Here is a 16,002-nt window from a genome sequence, read left to right on the forward strand (position 1 = left end):
ATGATTAGAATGTACTGGACTAAAATAAAATAAATATTTCAATTTATAGTTTGATATGAAATGGTTTTTTAAAGTCTTTTTAATTATCTAGTACACGAAATTAATGTGGAATAAAATCAAATTTGATGTGAATGATATAATTTCCCTCGTAAGAAAATAATGTTTCCCTTGTATAATGTTCTAATTCAAAAAATAAAAAATAAATTAATAACAAAATTTTGTTAAAAAACATTGTTTTATTTGAAAGGAAAAAAGAAAGTAACGTGTTCAATGTTTTTTCTTTTCTTTTCTTTTTGGATAAAAATGTTTTTTTTTAATATATAAAAGTTATGATAATATAGACTCGAGCTGATAAAAAAACCTTGCGTGCGACATCTTATCCATAATTAAATTTATTTATAAATTTAAATTATGATTTGAATGGAATGTACATTGCCTTTTATGAGGTGCATGGTGAACTTAAGACTTCTTTTATGTTTCTTATAGAGGGTTTCTACATTTTTTTAGTGCTAAGTTAATTTTGAGGCAGTAATATAATTAGACCCTTCTCATTTCTCGTAAATATCGTCTCTAAGTCCTAAATCTCTTTGTCTTTTTCCTCGAACCTAATCAAGACTATATTAATATTACATTTTTATGCATTTTAACTTTTATTAGAAACGGGTGATAAAATTAAAATATAAATTTTTAAAAAATAGGCCTTTTGACCATAGTGATACAAAATCTGAAAGCAATAGCAGGATTGATGTAAAACTCACAAAGACTTTATTAAAATAATATATTGCGATGTATAAGGTGGACAATTATGAAATATCGACACTTCAAAAATCTCAATGCATTGTGTTTGACATTTTCTGACACTCTCCAACACTTCGACACTCCCCGAGACTTTAACGTGCATTGTAGAAACTCAAAAAAAAGTCCAAAGGTTGCGTTACGTTTTTAGTTCTAACTATTAGATTCGTTGGATTATTATTACCATTTTATTGAATTTAATATAAATATTTGTAATATCTTATGTTTCTTTGCAAAATTAATGGGTATTATAAGTTTAGCTTTATTTTTTTGTTAAATTATTGAATATTAAATATAATATGCGCAACATAAATTAAAAATATTATTCAATATCAAAATTTGTCCTAACGTGTCGGAATTTAACATTTTTTAGAATTAACGTGTCAAAGTGTAGTGTCGTATCGTGTCCCGTATCCCGTGTCGATATCGGTGCTACATAGGTGGACAACGATCAAAATATACACTATTCACAAAAAATTATCTAAATATCACGGATCAAAAAAAAATTTAAATGCCACGTCATCCAACTTGCTACAACACCTAGCGAGTTAGATGTGGACACGTGGCAACAGTTTCATGGCCACGTAAGTCGCTGCACAATGCAGCGAGATTACGTGGCAGACAGCATGTCAAACTTGCTATGCTGCATAACATGTTATGTGTCAGTTTGGCGTGTTACGTGTTTGACACGTGTCAAACTCACTATGCTGCATAGCATGTTATGTGTCAGCTTTTCTGAAATGTGGCCATACATGTTGTGTTGCACAACATATTATGTGTAAGAAGGTGTGAACCAATATGTCAAGTTTGAAAGAGAGTTAAATTAGCGGGATAGAGAAGTTTATACACACTTAGTTAGTGAGCTCACTAAAAGTATCCAAAACATTGCAATTCCTCTCATCCTCTCTCGCGACTGACTTCCTCTCAACCGAAGAAGTACTATTCTTCATCCCATCTCATTGTGGATCATCAAAATCCTCTAGAATCAGGAGAGAACCCCCTTAAATCTCTATCCTCACCTCTTTTCCTTAGCCTTTCCTTTTGTGAATGGGTTTTTAGAGAGAGAAAGAATGACCCCCATAGCTTCCATTTCAGACTTGGCTTGGAAGGGAGGAAACCTTGGTGCTAGAAGCTTGGGAACCCTTCATTATTGCCTACATTGGAGCCTAGGTAAGATACCCTAAGCCCCATTGTGGGATTTTTTGAGAATATCATGATTCAGGGTTGTATAAATTGGGATTTGATGGTATGGATAATTAGAGAGTGATTTGGATATAACTTCCTTTGTTAAATATGCTTAGGATTGCTTCTTGATGAAAGACAAAAAAGAAATCACTGTTTTGCTCACTATAGAAAATCATGTTTTTTTTGCCTATATGTCAAATTCAAAAAAAAATGATATGAGTAGTTGAAGGGTGATTTGTAGGTGAGTTCCTTTATTAAACATGCTTGGGATTGGTTCCCGTAAAATAAAAAATTATGAAATCACCATTTAGAACACTTTGATAAATTGGACTCAAAATCAAGTGTAGGTGTCTTGCATATGTAGTATTCAAAATTGAATGTGATAGATTAGTTATGTACTAATTGTCTTCACATCTTGGAACTAGGTTGTGACCTTGTGAGAAATCATGATTGTGACTTTGTGGACACGAGATCTGTTGGAGGACATTGCTTGTCAGGTAAGCTTTCGATTCTTGGGGTTAATTCCTCATTTGTTCCACCAAACTCCAAGGGAGAGAGGTTCTTTCATATGGTATGTGGATATGAACTGTTATATGGTGTATGTATATGTATATATGTTTGTGTGCCACACAAAAGGAGTTACCTTGTGTGTGAAGCATAAGAGGAGTTACCTTATGCGTAGTACAGGATAAGTTACCTTGTACGGGTATATTGCAAGATGAGTTACCTTGCGTAATCCATACATGTTTTATTCTTTGGTCAGTAGCATTTATTATCTGCAAACTGCATTAATATACATTGCATTAATATACATATTTTGATGCATGCATGGATTTTATACTGTGGTTATACCAAAAGTGAGCTTAGGTGTAAGAACTTGCACCGCTAAATAATTAATAAAATAACATTATCGATGCCGGAGCATAGATTTAATCAAGAATATGCATAATTATAGTAAGATAATTATTTAGAAAGTTGAATCATGCTTAAAGTCGCTTTTTGGATGAAAAGTGCAGATATCGATTTTGCTTCCCGCTATAAATGCGTACCGGTGAAATATTCCGAAAAATTATAATAAAAATATAAATATTCCTAAAAAAAATATAGGTCAAGGATATCAAGTTTGGAGTAAGAAAAATGAGCGGAGATGTCAGAACTAATATCGGCTACGTATAAAATGCGTACCGGCAAAGTTCTTCGAAAAATATAATAAAAATAGAGTAAATACCTTTTTTAGTCCCTGGAAATATCCATGAAGCCCTTTTCAGTCCCTAGCAATAAAAAAGGGACAAATTGGTCCCTGAAATAACAAAAAGAGGCCACTTCATCCTTCCGTTAACTCCCACCTAATGGCCCAACTAACGGTGCACAGTTGGCACGTTAGTTTGCTGACGCGGCTTGGATGTGGGACACCGTGAAAGACGAGACGACGATGCTTTGGTCCCTGTCAAAATGCACGAGGACGTTTTTAGTCCCTGACAAAAAGTACGGGGCCCTTATTGGTCCCTAACCAGAGAAAAATAGGCACATGACTTCATTGCTTTTCTATGCGGTCCAATTTTGCAAAACAGAAGTGCATTACATCATAAACAGGAGTGCAATCCATTTGTTCATCACAAAGTAATTAAACTAAATTTCATCACAAAGTAAAATGCTCTTTCTTGGCATTTTATTTCAATGAAGTTTGTGTTTCTAACTGAAGTTTCGACCTTATTAACGATTATTCATTTCTTTTTCAATGCTAATTAAGCTTCCCACTTTGTTAAAAGGGATTCTTGGCTCTTGCAAACAGCTTTTATGATCCCTAGAATACAATGAACTGCTTTAATTCTCTTAGTCTGTATAAGACAGAGCGTTATACCATTTACGAACAATATCTTCAGTAGTGTAGCGTTACAATTATACTATTTATTTTTCTATAAAAGATAATTGCATGATTGTTGATATTTAAATACAGAGAAAAATCAGAGAAGAAGCCAGGTAAATGATTGTTGATAATTGCAATGCATGGCAGTTGACTGGACTGCAGCAGTTGGTAGTTCTCAGCCACATGAAGGCAACTTGAGAGGAAGCAGCCCACCTCCATCAAATCCACAACAGGCAAATGAGTTGTTGAGTAATGAAATAATGAATGCAGCAACCAGTGGCACACGAAGCAGATTATTGGCCTTCATGAGCACACCTGGTTTTAGGCCACCAAGGCCTGCCTCAAGAAAATGACATGCTGCTGTATATGACCTGGGAGTAGTGCATGAGCCAACTGAGAAGGGTTTATTATTATGTGACTGACTTTTTTTGAAAATTCTGGCTATTATGTATTTGAAGGCCTTATTATGTCAATGTTTTTTTTTGTAAATTCTGGCCATATTGTATTAGAGGCCTTTCTTTTAATTCCTAGCAGTTGACTTTATTTTGTAATGCACTACTGTACATCCATGTCTTCAAATATAATGATACTCAAATCATGTTCCAGCTATTATGTTTCACAGGGTTGATGAATGTTTAAGTTTACCATTTTTGATGTTTTTTAACTAATATACGTAGTTGTAGTTCTTGTACATCCATGTCTTCTGGTTTAAAAAATTGGACTGCATACAAATCCAATTTAATGTCATGTTTATGTTTTGCAAAATTGGATTGCACTCCTGTTTCTGATGTAATGCACTTCTGTTTTGCAAAATTGGACTACATAGAAAAGCAATGAAGTCATGTGCCTATTTTTCTCTGGTTAGGGACCAATAAGGGCCCCGTGCTTTTTGTCAGGGACTAAAAACGTCCTCGTGCATTTTGACAGGGACCAAAATGGCCCTCGTGGTTTTGACAGGGACCAAAACGTCGTCGTCTCGTCTTCTACGGTGTCCCACATCCAAGCCGCGTCAGCAAACTAACGTGCCAACTGTGCACCGTTAGTTGGGCCATTAGGTGGGAGTTAACGAAAGGATGAACGTGGCCTCTTTCTGTTATTTCAGGGACCAATTTGTCCCTTTTTTATTGCTAGGGACTGAAAAGGGCTTCGTGGATATTGTCAGGGACTAAAAAGGGTATTTACTCCTAAAAATATGAAAATTTATAAAAAAATGTCTAGGTTCATAATATTAAGTTTGGTAGAAAAATGATTAGCAAAGTTATTAGAACTAATATCGATGATTTTAGTTAACACAGCTATAAATAAAAAGGGCACTAAACCCTAGGCCATTTTGCATACTCCTACGTGACTTTCAGTTGCTGCCTATGTGTGTTCTCCACCTTGATACCACCTTCTCTCTTAAAGAAATCCTCCAAGTGATCATCTTTTCTCTTGATTTCTTCACCAAAACATCATTGATGAGTGTGGACAAGCTTAGGAAGGTAGAAAGACACCTTATTTCTGAGTTGTAGTCTCTGTTTGGTGAAGGTTGGGGGATGACTTCCTTAGTTAGTGGAGTGAAAGTCATTTTTCTTGCATTTGATGCTTAAAGAAGCCATTTTGTGAAGGAAATGACCTAGCTTGTGAAGCAAATTCGTGGACTTTTGGTTCCAGAACTGTAGGGTGGTGTAGAGAGCTCCAAGATCAACCATTTTCTCTGTTTTGGAAGCTTGGGTATATGCTTCAACATTTGTTCTTGGGTTTTTTATGTAAAAGATTGAGTCTTGGTATGTTAAATGAAGAAAATAAATAACCAAGTTGACCATTATCTTAAATGTGTTTAAAAATGCATGCTTGGATGTCTGGAAGTGTTAAAAATGGAATATTTATATAATAAATCAAGAAAAATGAGTTTTTGAAAAACTGTCGCAAAATATCTCGATATTAGAAAACCAATATTCAGATATCGATATCTCGATATGATATCCGGATATCGATATTCCGATATGATATCCGGATATCGATATCCCGATATTCATTCGGCAATATCCGATATTTTGGTCTGGACAACAACGAATCTATTTTACTAAAAACATGAAATCTTGAGCTATATAGCTCCAAATTGAGTTTCATTTGGACCTATGTGAAGTTAAGACATAGGGCTACAACTCTGTAAAATTTTGTAGCCATTGGATAAGTGGTTTTATCAAAGTGTTAATTTGAAGTCGCTTTTTGGTTGTTGGAAATTTTGTTTGCAGCAGTCACTTTGCGTAAAACATAACCGGAGTTATACAACTCTGATTGAGACATAAAATATGTCGTTGGAATGCTTAGGATGTCTAGTTTAACATAGTAAAATATGAGAGTTTTTGATGAAGAGTTGCAATTAATATTGAAGTTGTAATTTTTGGGGGCCTTGGGACAAGCCTGCAGTATGCTAAACGAAAAAGAAATCATGTTCAAGTTGACATGAAATTGTAAGATATGATTATTGATGATGTGTTTTCCATTAAACCAGATTATGACTCGCTGGATTGTTTGGTTGTTGGTGACCACGTTGATACTGAGTTGGTATTATAGGACTTTATTGATATAGGTAAGCTTTTGTGTCCTCGGTTTTACCCATGGATAGTTCCACCATACCTCATGGAGGGGTGGTTATATGCATGATGTGTTTTTATGAAAATGTCTATGTTTATATGATGAATGTTGGATATAGGTATATTGTTGAGCTGGATTATGTTTTTAGTGCATTTGCCATATGTATATGTATGTGGGGTATTCACACGAGACGGTAACCCCTGAGCATGTCAGGCCACATGCAAGATGGTAAACCCATGTGTGAAGTACATGGTGGACTCCTTGTACTGTGGGTTGTAGAAATACATAATCCCTACCTTTTATTCTCTGGCCAATAGGGTGCATACACACATGACATGGACATATGATGCATTGCACAGATTTTTTTCATTTTACAATTGTTATCATTTTTGAACTTATATTGCACATGTAAGTGAACTTAGGGTGGAGAGATCCTTGAAGACCCCTTATCTTACCGAGGTTTCTTTTTTGAGATCTCACCCCGTGTGGGGCACATTTTCAGGTATAGGTGTTCCTGAGGCTGAGACCTCTAGAGGCAGTAGGCCGGAGTTGAGCTGATATTATGCATGCTTATATATTATCGTGTTTGGATATGTTTCTGCCTCGTTATTTCTATATGGCTATTGTATTTGAGACATTAGTTGACTATGTTGTTTATTTGGTGAGAGGGGGTTGTCCATGCCACATTGGTATAAGCTATGTTTATTTTAGACTTGAGTTGTACTATTGTATCAGGATTTGTCTGGTCTATGAGTTGTAGTTCCATGACTTGATACTTAATTATGCTATGAGGTTATTCAGTGTAGTTATTTATTGCAATTTACATACAGACATTTTTTGAAAAAGAATAAGTAAATCCACTTGGTTAATATGATAAGTTTCATAATTGAAAAAATTTAACTTCCGCATTTATTGAGCTGCGCTTATTACCATTTATATGTTTAATACACCAGGTACACACGGGGTGTTACATTAGTGGTGGAGGAGCCTTCCAAGGGTCCCTAGCTTACTGAGGTAATTATATTATCTCACCCCGTGTTATGGGGATTACCATTTCAAGTAACGGAGTTGAGGATAGTCTATATATGTTGTTAGTGATGCATGCTCATGTCTATATTACTTATTTAATTGCATCTCTTTTGTTTATTTGATGTAATTATATAAGTAGCATCATGGACATTATTTTGAGACAGTGTGATCATTAGATAGCCTTAGCCATGGATAGCTGGGAACTATGTTTATCAATGTTGTGTTTGGCTTAAGGTGTATTTGACATGTTAATCAGGTAAAAGTTTAATGATGGATAATATCCAAGAGGTCCAAAATACATACGAAATGCCATCCATTTTAGTTTGACTAATGATGTGTAAAGTTTGCAATACAAAAGGAAAAAGAAAAAGTTAACCAGTTAGCTTCCGTATTTAGTTTATAAAGTATGTTGCGAATATTATCATATGAATGTTAATTAATCGGCTGCAAACGGGGCATTACACTAAGAAATGGTACAAAAAATTTAAGTCCTTTATGACTCAACACAACTTTAGGAAAACTCAAGCGGACCATTGTGTGATTATCAAGAGGCATGACAATGCCGACTTCATCATTCTTTTGCTTTATATAGATGACATGCTGATAATAGGAAAAGATATGAGGAAGGTTAATGCCTTCAAGAAAGCCTTGAACAAGTCGTTTACTATGAAAGATTTCGGCCCAACAAGACAGATACTTGGGATGAAGATTGTTTGAGATTGCCCAAAGAAGCTGCTTTGGATATCTCAAGAGAAGTACATAGAGAAAATCCTAAAGAGATTCAACATAGGTTAATCCAAGACGGTAAGTACTCCTCTAGTTGGACACTTTAAGCTAGGTCTCAAGCAAAGTTCAACCAGTAATGAAGAAAGAGACGAGATGTCAAATGTCTCATATCAATTAGCTATAGGGAGCCTCATGTTTACCATGATATGCACAAGGTCCGACCTTACTTATGCAGTTGGCCTAGTAAGATGGTTTCTATCGAACCGGAATAGAGAGCATTAGGACACCATTAGATGGATATTTAGATATCTCAAAGGCAAAATTAACATGTGTTTGTGCTTTGAAAGAGGAAAACCCAAGTTAGAACTTACTCGGATATCGATCTTGGTGGAAATGATGACTGGAGGAAGTCAACCACAGGTTACCTGACTACCTTTGCAAGGAGAACAATCGCTTGGCAGCCCAAACTCCAGAAGTGTGTCGCTCTATCAACTACTGAGGTCGAGTACATTGCTGCAACTAAAGTAGTGTGGATGAAGAGTTTTCTACAAGAGCTCAGTCACTTAGGAATGTTACCAAAAAATTGTGTTGAATTTTTTCATATCATGGAAATCCAAGAATATCACCCTCCTCATGGCATTTTTGGATAGCATTTTGTTTCAAAAAGCTTCACAATTTTTTTTTTCTCGGAATCTGATTTTATTGGAAAAATTTTAACAATCCTTATACCAAATATGAATAAATAAAATTACCAATGTCAATTTTTCGGGAATTCAAAATTTTTTCTTCTACCAATCGTTCCGTTATCGTTCACTGTTTTCGCATGCTTAGCTTGAGAAGAAAAAACTATTAAATGCCAGACTTCAAGATATACAAGCGCGCAATTCGCAATGCACCACATAACAAATGCACATTTACCCATACACAAATTGCACATCTTCCCCAACTTAAACGAAACAACCCTCTCCGCATCTAAAATCTTTGGGAGTTGAATCACTCAACAAAACTTCCTCATTTTACATCAAATGAATCGAAAGCCAGGAAAAGAGTAAAACCAATTATATTTAGACTATGAAAATCGAATTATAAATTATAAATTAAGTTGTTCGCATACAAATTATGTTGTATGAATATGTTATAAATAAAAAGTTGGAAGAGTCGTGTTTTTTCGTTTCAAATAGTCGCGTTTCTTCGCTTGTGAATAGTCGCGTCTTTTCACTTGCAAAGAGTCGTGCCTCTTTGCAAGCGAACAGTCGCACCTATTCATTTCTGAACAGTCATGCTTTTTCGTCATGCGATCATTCATCTCTATAAATATCAGTGGCCTGTAAACAATAATAACTAAGATTTTCTGACTCCTTTTCAAAACTCTGCCAAACTTAATCCCCACATATTGCCTTTGTCTACGATTAGTCAGCATTTGTTGTGTCCGCCAGTGCTGTATCTTTTAGTAATATCACCGTTGAAACAGAGGTAACTTATTCTATCTTAGGAAGTATTTGTCCACGAACCTTAAATACCGTTCGAGAGCAAAATTATTTTAAGGACACATTATTGAATAATGGGCTTGAGTTTGATTTTTTAAAAATTTTATGCGCTACATTTTACATCTTGATTTTTTGTGATTGCATGCAATTTTGTGTTTTATTCATAGGGTAATTGTAGTCTCATGTCACATAAAAATTTTGTTATCTCCTACACACTCAATTTAAAGTGGGGCCCAATAGAAAAAAAAAATTAATTGACACAAGTATCAATATATGGACATAAGATAAAAAAAATTCTTATTGCATAAAAGTAATATTGCCTTTATTCATATTACCATAATCAAAAATACAGATTTTACTCTACCACCGTTTAACAAATTATTCCATAATTACAGGTAGAAAAGCGTGGGTTTCAGTGCGATGAAAATGTGGAATGTGGATGTAGACTTACTGTAGAGCAGTGGAGTGGAGGTAAAAGTTATCTGCAACTGCAAGGTACAGTTCCTGTCATGTGTGCCATACTGTGTGACAAATGCTTTGTGCAGTGAGCCAGTGGGAAACATCGCAAAAAAAAGGAAAAAGAGAATATGTGAGATCTCAATTCTTTTCAACCGAGACATTAAGAGTGAAATGATAGATATATTTTTTCTTTCACAATATTTAATGAGGATCAACAGTACATTTTCTTTTGGATTTGATAGAAGTCGCTTTCACTATGGTATCCCATTATAAGTAGACGTGTGAGTTTTGATTTAAAGTTTAGATTAGAAAGTGGGTGGAAAGGATTTAAAAAAAAAAATAGACTGCACAAATTGAGCGCTAACAGTTTTAAAATAATATAAGTCATAATTTAATTACATATTTACATAATTATTATTTTTAAAATTTTACACAAATATTTAATATCAATTGCATACATGAAAGGTATTTTAAAAATAAAAAAAATTATAAAAAGATACATTTAATGAAAACTAATAATTGTCATTCTAGAAAATAAATGAAAGTATGTTAGCGAGAGTAAATTAATTTAGGCATAAAGTGTGGAATTAAATCTTATTACATAAAGTGTGGAATCACCAATCCCAACTGTGAGAAGAAATGATGATCCTTAGTTTTATGAAATAATTAAGGCATAAAATAGAATCATCATTATGTACTTTTTTACTAACAAACATGATAATATTCGTTTCATAAAATAAATAATAGGTTTTTACTTATTTGTCTTATGAAACTTTTAAAATATTTTCCTAAAGTTAGTAAAAACAATATTTGAATACGTCTTCAAGACTTGTCATGTAACATCCCCGTCTCGAGCCGGTTCAATTAACATACATATGATAAAACAGAAAACAGCGGAAGACTTAACTTCTGAAAATACGAGCTAACTTTTTCTTTTTCTTTTTAAATTCTCATTCGTCGTAAACGAAAATCGGGCAGAGTTTCCTCTATAAATCGGACAACTGGGGATTTTTCAATCCCACACAGAAGCATTTCCTGATAAACAGTTTATACAAATATAATCAAATGCCCATCCATGGGCGCATGCATAACTTGGCTCAGTGCCACTATATCTAACCGCATGCAATCCAACACGTAAACATATCTGAATACTACCTCATCACATAACGTGCCTGAATACCCAAATGTACATGCATCAAAGCGACAGACGTGTACAAAACATATACAGGCCATATACAAAATAAAGGATCAATATCATGATCCATCAAAAGCGAAAATACTAAAATACATCAAACACTCCAAAAAGGTAGTCGCCTACAGCCACTCAAAATCCGATCTGTCAACTGCCTCAGCCACGTGTCGTGTCCCTGCCTAGTGAGGACTCACCGGGAATCTGGGCACCTGAAAATGTGTCCCCAAAGAGGGGTGAGATTACAAATCTCAATAAGCTCCAGGTTTATAGAGAATTCTCCATACCCCTGGCTCACTCCTGCATGAAAGTCAGATACAAAGTATATGAATACAACATATAACAGATATCATAACAGAACAGAGCATATATCCATATCATATCAGAGATGTGCGCCGTCATTCCCAAGGGAGGACCCCAAGCGGAAATCAACGCACGTGTTCCCGAGGGAGGACCCCAAAGCGGAACCAGACATATCAGAGGCGTACACCATCAGTCCCGAGGGAGGACCCCAAAGCGGACGTCCGGGTACTATACAATCAATGGCCAGAGATTGTTACAGAAATCATATTACAGAAGTCATATCAGAGCAAAACATATCATGTTATCAAATAACTCTATATGAATGCATCTATACAAAGCATCTAAATCACAGTCATACAGTCCAACCATAGTTCACTAACCATGGTGGAGCACTCAAGCAGGAAAAGACTCCTTAAACATAGAGCTTACCTCTTGAAGCTTTACCAATACGCTTACTTGTGGAACAAGTTACTTTTATCGCTTCAAGATATTTCCGATCCTTCTCAATCCCTAGGCACACCTAGAGAATAATTTACAATGCATCAATAAAATGATGCTATACCATGATTATTTCATAAGCATACATTTTATCGCTTATTTTCCTTTCTTTATATTTTTGCCAATTCTATGCCAATACACAAGTCTAGACCTCTATACACCCGTTGGCGTTCTTTAATTTAATCAAGCATTTACTTAAGAATTTTCCACATAAATCATGCTATTTTTCTTTAAAAGTCGCGGGCATACCCTTAGGGACTCAAGGTATTTTTCAACCATTTGTCAAAGCATTTCACTTCTTAGCTCATCCATTGGTATATTAAAATGCAACACATTTTATTAAAATAAAATGTAACAAATATATACCCCTAAACATCCTATAGTTCGAAGCATAGAGCAAGTATTTGTAGGATTTTTTTTCCAACTTACATCTTTGCTAATTCATCATTTTTTCTACTCTTTACAACACCTCACCTTCCAAATACATAACTAACAATTTTGCACATCATCCTCTATAAACCCTCTCATGGCCGAACAACAAGGGACCAAACACAAGGGGTTTTTTTTTTCTTTTATTTACACATGCAACATGCTTGCTTTTTTTTTTTTTCACTACACTTCCTATACACAACCAAGCCATCATCACCTTCAAGTTTATACTACTTTATTTTCTACCCAACCATGCCCATGCTTTTTAACACCATTTTCACAATAAAATAATCATAGGATTAGAGTTTAATTACCTCTAATCACTTATTCAAGACCTAGAAGACTTCCATCAAGAGAATCTCCTTCAAAAGCTTCCTTTTGCCTCCTTGATGAATAGTGTACGAATTAGGGAAAGGAGAATAACTCTTCACACACTCAACAATAGCTCACATTGATGGTTGGAATAGCTTCATTGGGTAGTTTACCATAGATTTCATGTAGTGGGTTATGAGATTTGGTTGGATATTGCAAGAGAAATCAAAGAAAACCAAAGCAAAACCCTAAGCCCCTTTCCAAGTGAGAGCAGCCACTGAACGACGGAAAAGAACGAAGGAAAACGCGTAGGAAAGAGACATTTAAAGGGGTTACGGTTTTTTTTTAAAGTTAACTTATTTTAACTGGGTAAAGATTTATCTATCTACACACCTCCATTCATTACCAAACTTTACCTAATGGACTAGAATATTTTTATGCTCATATTTATAATTTTACTTTTACTTTCGGGTAACTTTATTTACCCGCATTTTTACTCTTTAACTGTCATTTTGACTCATTTTTCACCAAAGGTGACTTTATTTCTTTTACTTCTAATTATTCTTCGATATTAAATCCACTATTACTAGTAAGGGTTATTATATGTCATACGCACAGAATAAATAGAATAGATAGGTTGCAAACTATGTTTCCATTGGGGTTGAATAATGGTCACCTTGAGTCAGCTTCTTCCACTACTAATTTGAAGATGGGCCAATATCAATGATGGAATGCAATATTGTCAAAGACCATACCATAACCTATAACCCAATACATGACAGGGGTAACCTGGTCTAGGTTGGGCTACTATGAACTGCATTAAGGATTAAATTTTCCAATGTAGACCAACCATATTACTGATAAGGAAAACTCCATTATGGCCCTAATGAATCTGTACCAATTCAAGTGTATAGGGCTCTGCCAAGCTTTCCCACCTTGATTCTCTCCCATCATGAAAGCTCTAGCTCTTTCATTTGGGAGAAAAAGATCACAAACATTTCACTAAATGAAACAAATTATAACTTATTTTTAATGATTACATCTCATTTAAATTATTTTCATTAAGAACGAGATTTTTAGAATTGATAGATGAAAGTTGTATTTATAGATAAAATTTCACTATTTACTAAACGCATGCATGCGTTTAACCAAAATTTTCGTACATGCATTCAACCAAAATTTTCATACATGTATAATAACAGTAACATGGACAATAACATGCACATGTACATGTACATATTTTGACTTCTAATGCAAAGGTGGCTTAATTTCCTTCATCAACACCACTACGATCATGAGGTCGTCATCATCTCATCACCATTGTTGCGTCAATCTTACGAGAAGATATTTAGTGAGCTTGGATTATGGTGGTCCTTTTTCAAAATAGAAAAAAAAAAGAGACGAAGGGGGAAAAATCAAAAAGAAAAGGGTAGAAATGGAAGAAAATTTTTTATTTATGGAAAAGGGACCACTGAATAAGTGGTGGGTCTGGAGCATATTAAACTTTTCCCAATCTTACAACCTCGCGGGAGTGTAATTTTTTTTTTTAATGGTAGAAAGAGTGTAACTCTTCTCGGTGTTTAAAAATTTCGGTTATCAGCTCGATCGAGGTTAAGAGTCATGGGGTTATGGATTCAACCGGGAGGTCACGGGATCACTACGCTGATCCGGTTTTATATATTAAAAAAATATAAATATATATATCCTATATGAAAATATTAAAAAACAAACCACCAATCATCAAAGATTCAAAATATAGTTAACATAATTCACTAATTACAACCACAAGTTAATATTACACAACCTAATTAAAGTATGAAGATGCCAAAGTACAAAAGTCATATTCTAATGGAGTCACTATGCTGACCCGGTTCTGTTTCTTTTGAGAAGGTCTCTGACAAAGGAAAATTTAAAGGAAGTAAGAATGAGTTTTTGTTTTCCATCGACGACCGTAAGGATTTCATTTGAATGGGTAAAATTTTTACCTTTTCTAAAATATTCACGGCAGCGAGGTGAAGATTGAAGACGTTTAAGTCAGTAGGAGAGAAGAGAACGATTAGATTTAGGTTTGTAAGTATTTTTATTTTTATTTTTATTTTTTAATAAAACGATGTTGTTTCATGGAATTTAAAAAAAAAAAAAAAAACATGCAGTGACCCCTTTGACTCCTCTGACCCGGGAGTCACTGAAACCCAGCCGGATTTTGAGGATCGGAGGGGTCGATGTGCATATAGCGTCCAACTTGTGACCCCAACTCTCAGAGGGAAGGGGTCAGGGTTGACGCGGGTCAATCCGGGGGGCAGAGTGAGGTTTTAAAACACTGACTCTTCTAACTATGGTAGTTGATGGGGGAAAAAAATTAAAAATATTGTTATTTTAATAAAAATTTACAAAAACATGACTAGTTGGAAATCAATTTGTAGATCTATTGCATTTAATTTCTTTCCACAAAAACACAACAAGTTGCACCTCACACGGGTGCAACCTGTATAAAGTCGTGTCTCATACAGGCGCAACTCATCTGTGATGACACATGGCACAAAAAGATCAATAGTTTGATCGTAAAATTTTGAAAGGTCATAATTTTTGACTCAGTGTCTGAAATAGGGTTTTTTTATTTTACACAATTTTTCGATATTTACGTAATAACATCTCATTGAAGGAAATTTGGTCAAAAAAAATTCTAATTTTTCTTTTGAATTTGAGATATTTTACTGTAAATTTTCAGAAGGCCAAATTTTTTGACTCAAATATCTAAATCACATATTTTTTTATTCTATATAACTTTTTGAAAATTACACGTGAAATCATTATTCTTTATAAATCATCATTCTTTATAAATGACCATTGTATGTTGTGCTGTTAAGTTTCAACAATGTTTGGTTTGCATATTTAATTCTTATCTAAAGAGCGCAACATCGTTTTTTCATTTTTACTTGCACTAGCTCTAGCTATATAGTTATCAATTTAAGTTGTTTAATCGATTTAAGCCATTGAACATGCAGGCACACTGGATGTTGTTTTATTGAGGGTACATCAATTCATGCCCGAGGATAAGATTATCGCGGGCCATCGGACAGTGATAGAATTAAGTATAATTTAAGTTGATAAATTAATTTTTTTAAGTTGATTTTGTATGAGTG

General features: G+C 34.5%; 1 long non-coding RNA gene across 1 annotated transcript; it reads right to left on the minus strand.

Moving 5' to 3' along the window:
• Nucleotides 1–11,443: 11,443 nt before the first annotated feature.
• LOC133297942 (uncharacterized) lies at nucleotides 11,444–13,062 on the minus strand. The gene is made up of 3 exons (XR_009749700.1): nucleotides 12,862–13,062; nucleotides 12,050–12,140; nucleotides 11,444–11,617 (listed from the first exon to the last, which is right to left on the minus strand). It is a non-coding gene; the product is annotated as an uncharacterized LOC133297942 (long non-coding RNA).
• Nucleotides 13,063–16,002: the final 2,940 nt, after the last annotated feature.

The sequence above is a fragment of the Gastrolobium bilobum genome, unplaced genomic scaffold (genome assembly GCF_033153095.1).
Source record: "Gastrolobium bilobum isolate Gb01-03AN ecotype WA unplaced genomic scaffold, APGP_CSIRO_Gbil_v1 utg6197, whole genome shotgun sequence".
Taxonomy (NCBI): Eukaryota; Viridiplantae; Streptophyta; class Magnoliopsida; order Fabales; family Fabaceae; genus Gastrolobium; species Gastrolobium bilobum.